Here is a 6,026-nt window from a genome sequence, read left to right as displayed (position 1 = left end):
CTGTGTTTTTCCTCTTTCGCTAACAATGGCACAGGATCAACCCACACTTGAGGAACTCGTTCCGGATGTGAAGGTCACCAGCGCCTCGCCCAACATGAGGGTGCTCAGATTGTGGCAGAAGAGAGGCTCAAGGCCATAGAGGATGCACAAGGTGTTGCCAACACACATCTGCAGGATATATTGTCACGTCTGGACGGGTTGCTAATTGCACCCGGGGTCAACAACAACATTGTTCCTCGCAACTCCATGGGTGGCGCCGCTATTTCGCAAGCTCAACGTGTGCTCGTGGGTCATCCACAACACCCAGCTACTGCCACAGATGCCGCCACCATAAACCAGCACCAACGCATTCCTCCTCGTGTCAACGAGGAATATGGGGACAACTACGAGGATTATTCTAGTGACACTGAGGACGACCAAGCGGTTGACGGCCACAATGACCGTGTTCATCAAAAATTGTGTTTCAACCATCAAGGTATGGCACGAGGTCCACACAGGTATGATGTTCGAGATTACGACCACTCTAGTGCTAAAATTAAATTTACTATGCCTGCTTTCAATGGTAAATATAATCCAGATGTTTATCTTGATTGGGAACTTTCAGTTGAACAAAAATTTGCATGTCATGATATTCCTGAGAATCAAAGAGTTAGGGCAGCTACTAGTGAATTTACAAACTTTGCTTCTATTTGGTGGAGTGAGTATTGTCGTGTTAATGCAAACAATATACCTACTACTTGGGATGCTTTAAAACAAGCTATGCGACAATGTCATGTTCCTCTCATGTTATGCTCGTGACAAACTAAATGAATTGCAACATTTAAAACAAGGTAGTAGTTCTGTAGAGGATTATTATCAAGAATTGCAAACTGTCTTCATGCGATGTGGATTAATTGAAACCGAAGATGCCATGATGGCTAAATTTTTAGGTGGTTTGAATCGTGATATTCAGGATATATTGGACTATAAGGAGTACAATTCTATTACTCGTTTGCTTCATTTTGCTTGTGAAGCTGAAAGGGAAGTACAGGGATGACACAACAAGGGACGAGGTAACTTTTATGCAGGTCGTCACTCATCATGGACACACTCTCCAACTGTCCAAACCACTACGGAGGTAACACCACATCTCTCGAACAATGGTGCACTCCCAACAAGTTCAAATTCAGCTCCACAATCCTCTGCAGCTTCGAAAGCAATATCTCTAGCACCCACCACTTCATCTGGACGCACAGGGGACATGAAGTGACATATATGCAAAGGTGGCGGGTACTTGATGAAGAACTGTCCAAATAAATGTATATTCATTATGCGGAAAGATGGTGAGTACTCATCCGCTAGTGATTTGGATGAAGATACACGTGCTATGCTTGCCACTAATAATGCAGGTGACACTAAGGAGAATGACACAAAGGCGATACATGTTAATGCTGCAATGGCAGATCAATACCCTAGCCTTGTAACCATGCGAGTACTTTTAGCGCTGAGGTTGGGCATACTGAGATTCCTCAATGCCATAATCTTTTTCAGACTAAGTTTGTTGTCAAAGGGCATTCTGTTCGTGTGATCATTGATGGTGGAAGCTGCAATAATTTGGCGAGTATTGAGATGGTAGGGAAGCTTTGCCTCACCATTACAAGACACCCCCATCCATATTATATCCAACGGTTCAACGACGGTGGTAAATTGAAGGTAACACGTCGTGCGAGGGTTTATTTTACACTTGGTTCGTATCATGATTATGCTGACTGTGATGTCGTATCTATGCAAGCATGTTCTTTATTGTTAGGTCGACCTTGGCAATATAATAATTGTGTTACCCATCATGGCAGAACAAATTCGTATACCCTCATGTTTGAAGGGAAAAACTTGTTACCCATGACTCCAGACGAGATAGTAAAAGATGAAAAACCTAGAAATCAAATGTGTAACGACAAAAAGCAAGCATTTAGTAGTAATCAAGCTGATGTTGTGCATGCGTTGTTCGCTTTTAATTCTACTTTTTATAATTTTGGCATGCCAATCGATGGTGATATATCTATTGGACTCACCACCATGTTGGATTGTATACACAAGAACAGTGTTGATCTAAGTGCACATGATATTCATGCTATTTCATTTATTATACATGTTGCACGGATAGTTGACTAGCATAAATCATTTTATCAGGGGACATGGTTCACTTCTATATGCACATCTAGTAGCTTGTTTTGCCCTGCTTGGTTTCCTTGGTTTTAAAAATTGCAGCTAATGGAAAACCGAGGATGGCTTTATTTTCAAGCCCTGTTCAAGAATTCATCCGATTAACCAGTTAACTTGCCGATTAATCCCTACTCGTAGGGTCACCGAGTAGCCTATAAACCGATAAATCGTCCGATTAATTGATTAAATGGCCGATTAACTTGCCGATTAGCCGATTAATCCCCTACTCACCTGCCAACCGAGCAGCTACCATTTAACGATTTCTTTAACAATGTTTTCAAGAAAGGAAGGATGATGTGGACATAGATACCATAGATACGTCTACAAATATTACACAATATATTTCTTAGGTAATTTCTATTGATAATTATACGATGTTATATTTTATTACCATGGGCACAAATACTGCACATTTTTATGCTTTATGCAGAAATATTGGAAACATGTATATGGTACATATTAAAAGATAAAATTATATTGAAGATTTTGAAGCACAAGAGTATGTAAATCTTATAAGCCAGTGCTACATCAAAAATCGTTCAAGGAGCTGCCACGGATATGCGCCAAGGACATGGACTATTATTGATTAATTCTACAAAGAAGAAGGTGGGGCCCATACTAGTCAAAGCCATCATGCATGCATGCATTACATGCATGTACACGCACGGGCTTGGCCCATGAGAAGCACGTGTGATGCGCAAGCCATGGGCTGCCTAGATTTCGTCCGAGCGCCGGACTCCGAAGACAACACGAGACATCTGACCGTCGTCTTTGTAGTTAATAAATAGCAGTCTGTCAATCTTACACATATCAAATCAAATCTAATCCCCTCACCAGTTCCCCTCTCGTTAGGGTTTCTTCCTCCTCTCGGCGACGGCGACGCCATCTCCGTAGAGATCGATCTCCCCTCCCCGTCCCCCTCAGGCGGTGAACGTTGTGGCTGCTAGGCCGCGGCGGCCGTCTAGATCGGGCGGCTTTTTGGGACAGTACTGCTCGCGGACCCAAAACCCAGAGCAAGAGGATCATGGATGTGACAACAGCGGCGTCGGGCTCAGCCACGTTCAATCTCGAAGTGCTGATGGAAGAACTCAGGCGCAAGGAGGATGACCTGTAGGATGTGGTGGTGGACGACAGCGAATTGCCAAAGGAGGTTACACGCTAGATGGCAATCGCTAGGGTTCACACCAATAAAACTTACAGCCAATACTGGTTTTACAGAAACATGAGGGTGGCATGGGATCTAGCATAGGAAGTGAAGATCAGACCGCTTGAGGAAAACATGTACTCCCTCCAATTCTCATGTCTTGGAGATTGGGAGAGGGTAATGGAGGAAGGCCCGTGGAATTTCAAGGGGAAAGCGGTAGTTCTGGCACACTATGATGGTTTCACGAAGCCGTGGATGATTGAACTCAACAAAATGGATATATGGCTGCAGATCCATGACCTCCCACATGACTACCTCTCCAAAATAAAGGCCCTGTCTGCCACATGGGCGAGTTCATATTTGCCGAGCCAAAGTCACATGATTTCGAGGGCAACTTTGCAAGAGTTCATGTCAGAGTCGATGTTACAAAGCCACTGAAAAACGATGTCTCGCTAGTGGTGAAAAAGAAGGATACGGTGGAGCGTGTCATCTTCAGAATCAAGTACGAGAGGTTGCCAGATTGGTGTGCTGTATGTGGATACTTGGGCCATCTTTATAAGGAGTGTGGAGATGGGGTTCATCCCCAAAGGCGCTGGTTTTCAAGGACATCAACGCTAGATAGTTTCAGGGTCCAGGAAGGGGACCGGGGGAAAACGAAAGAACCAGGGGTGGCCGTGGCAGAGGCCGTTCGGGAAGAGGAGGAGGACGCTCAACGACGCACTGTGAACCCATGGGTAGCCAGTATCAGGAGGACAGTGATCCTATGCAAGATGATGTCATAATGGAGGAATCAGAACATAACATGAAGAGGGCTGCTAGAGCTGTCCCAAAGGCAACACACCTACCACTCCCCGCAGGACAAACAAGCAAACCTCTCCTAATGGCGCCACCGGTGGTGCCCCAAGCCCCACGTCGAAGCAGGAACCGAAGAGGAATAAACCAAGCCCGTCAACTGATGATACAAACCCGGCGAGGATGGTGACACCCAAAAAAACTCTGATGCGCATTTGGCGGGTCTCCCAGGGGGGTCGCCTAGCGCAATGAGTCTCCTTTGCTGGAACTGCTGCGAAATTGGCAAAGCCGCGATAGTTCGGGAGTTTGCCCCCTCTATACTTTGTATTCTTGGAACACAAATAGAGGGTAGTAGGGTTGAGGCTATGGTAGTAGGGATAGGGTACAATAAGAGCTTTGCAGTTAGTAGTTCTGGTAGAAGTGGCGGTCTTTGTATTTTCTGGAATGATGAAATAAAAGTGGAGATTATTGGTTATTCGAGGTACCACATTGATGTTTTAGTAGAAGAGATGGTGGATGTGCATGCCAGAGTTACATTTGTCTATGGAGAGGCTCAAGTTCCAGAGAGATACAAAACTTGGGACACCTTGAAGGGGATTGCAGAAACACAGGATAGGCCATGGGCGGTAATTGGAGACTTCAACGAGGTATTGAACCTTAATGAACATGATGGAGTTGGGAACCGCAGCCAAGCTCAGATAGACGGATTCAGAGAAGCGGTTGACATTTGTGGTTTGGAAGATATAGGATACAATGGTATAAGTTGGACTTTTGAAAAGAAGGTGGCAGGAGGCACCTTCACTCGGGTCAGATTAGACAGATGTCTAGTGAATCCAGAATGGATGATTGCTTTACCATTAACTGCTTTGACTCACAAGAATGCTGCAAGTTCGGATCACATCCCAATCCTCCACACGCTACGTGAATTGCATGCATGCAATGCAGGACCCAAGGCTTTTAAATATGAAACAATGTGGGAAAGGCAGGAATCCCTTTTCACTATAGTGAGCAGCAGATGGAGCATGCAAGAGGGAGAAATTGTCGAGTCCCTGCGCGCAATACTAGGAGACCTGGCGGGAGATTTGTCGGCATGGGATCGTGACAAATTTGGGTCAGTGCGTAGAGAGATAGCCAACTTAAAAATCATCTTGAGCTCATGTGTGCTATCCTGGGGAGGGCTGGTCCAAGTAGAGAAGAGACAAAGTTGACTGACAGGCTTGTGGAACTATTTTATCACGAGGAGATGCTTTGGCGCCAAAGAGCGCGGGTAGAGTGGCTTGTTCGTGGTGATAAGAACACTTATTTTTTTCCATTTGAGAGCGAGCAGATGATGATGCAAAGATTAGATCAAGTCACTGCAGATTGCGAACGGCCAAACCACCGAAGATAAGGCAGAGATGGAGGAGATGACCACAACTTTTTATAAAGATCTATACATCTCCGAGGGAGTGCATAATATGGATGAAGTGCTAGCAAATGTTCCAACCAAGGTAACATCAGTAATGAATGTGAAGGAAATATGCCCTAGAGGCAATAATAAAGTTATTATTTATTTCCTTATTTCATGATAAATGTTTATTATTCATGCTAGAATTGTATTAATCGGAAACATAATACATGTGTGAATACATAGACAAACATAGTGTCACTAGTATGCCTCTACTTGACTAGCTCGTTTATCAAAGATGGTTATATTTCCTAGCCATGGACAAAAGAGTTGTCATTTGATTAACGGGGTCACATCATTAGGAGAATGATGTGATTGACATGACCCATTCCGTTAGCCTAGCACTTGATCGTTTAGTATATTGCTATTGCTTTCTTCATGACCTATACATGTTCCTGTAACTATGAGATTATGCAACTCCCATTTACCGGAGGAACACTT

The sequence above is a fragment of the Triticum dicoccoides genome, chromosome 5B, assembly GCF_002162155.2.
Source record: "Triticum dicoccoides isolate Atlit2015 ecotype Zavitan chromosome 5B, WEW_v2.0, whole genome shotgun sequence".
Classification (NCBI taxonomy): Eukaryota; Viridiplantae; Streptophyta; class Magnoliopsida; order Poales; family Poaceae; genus Triticum; species Triticum dicoccoides.
The sequence above is the reverse complement of the archived record's forward strand: the minus strand, read 5'-3'. Positions refer to the sequence as shown.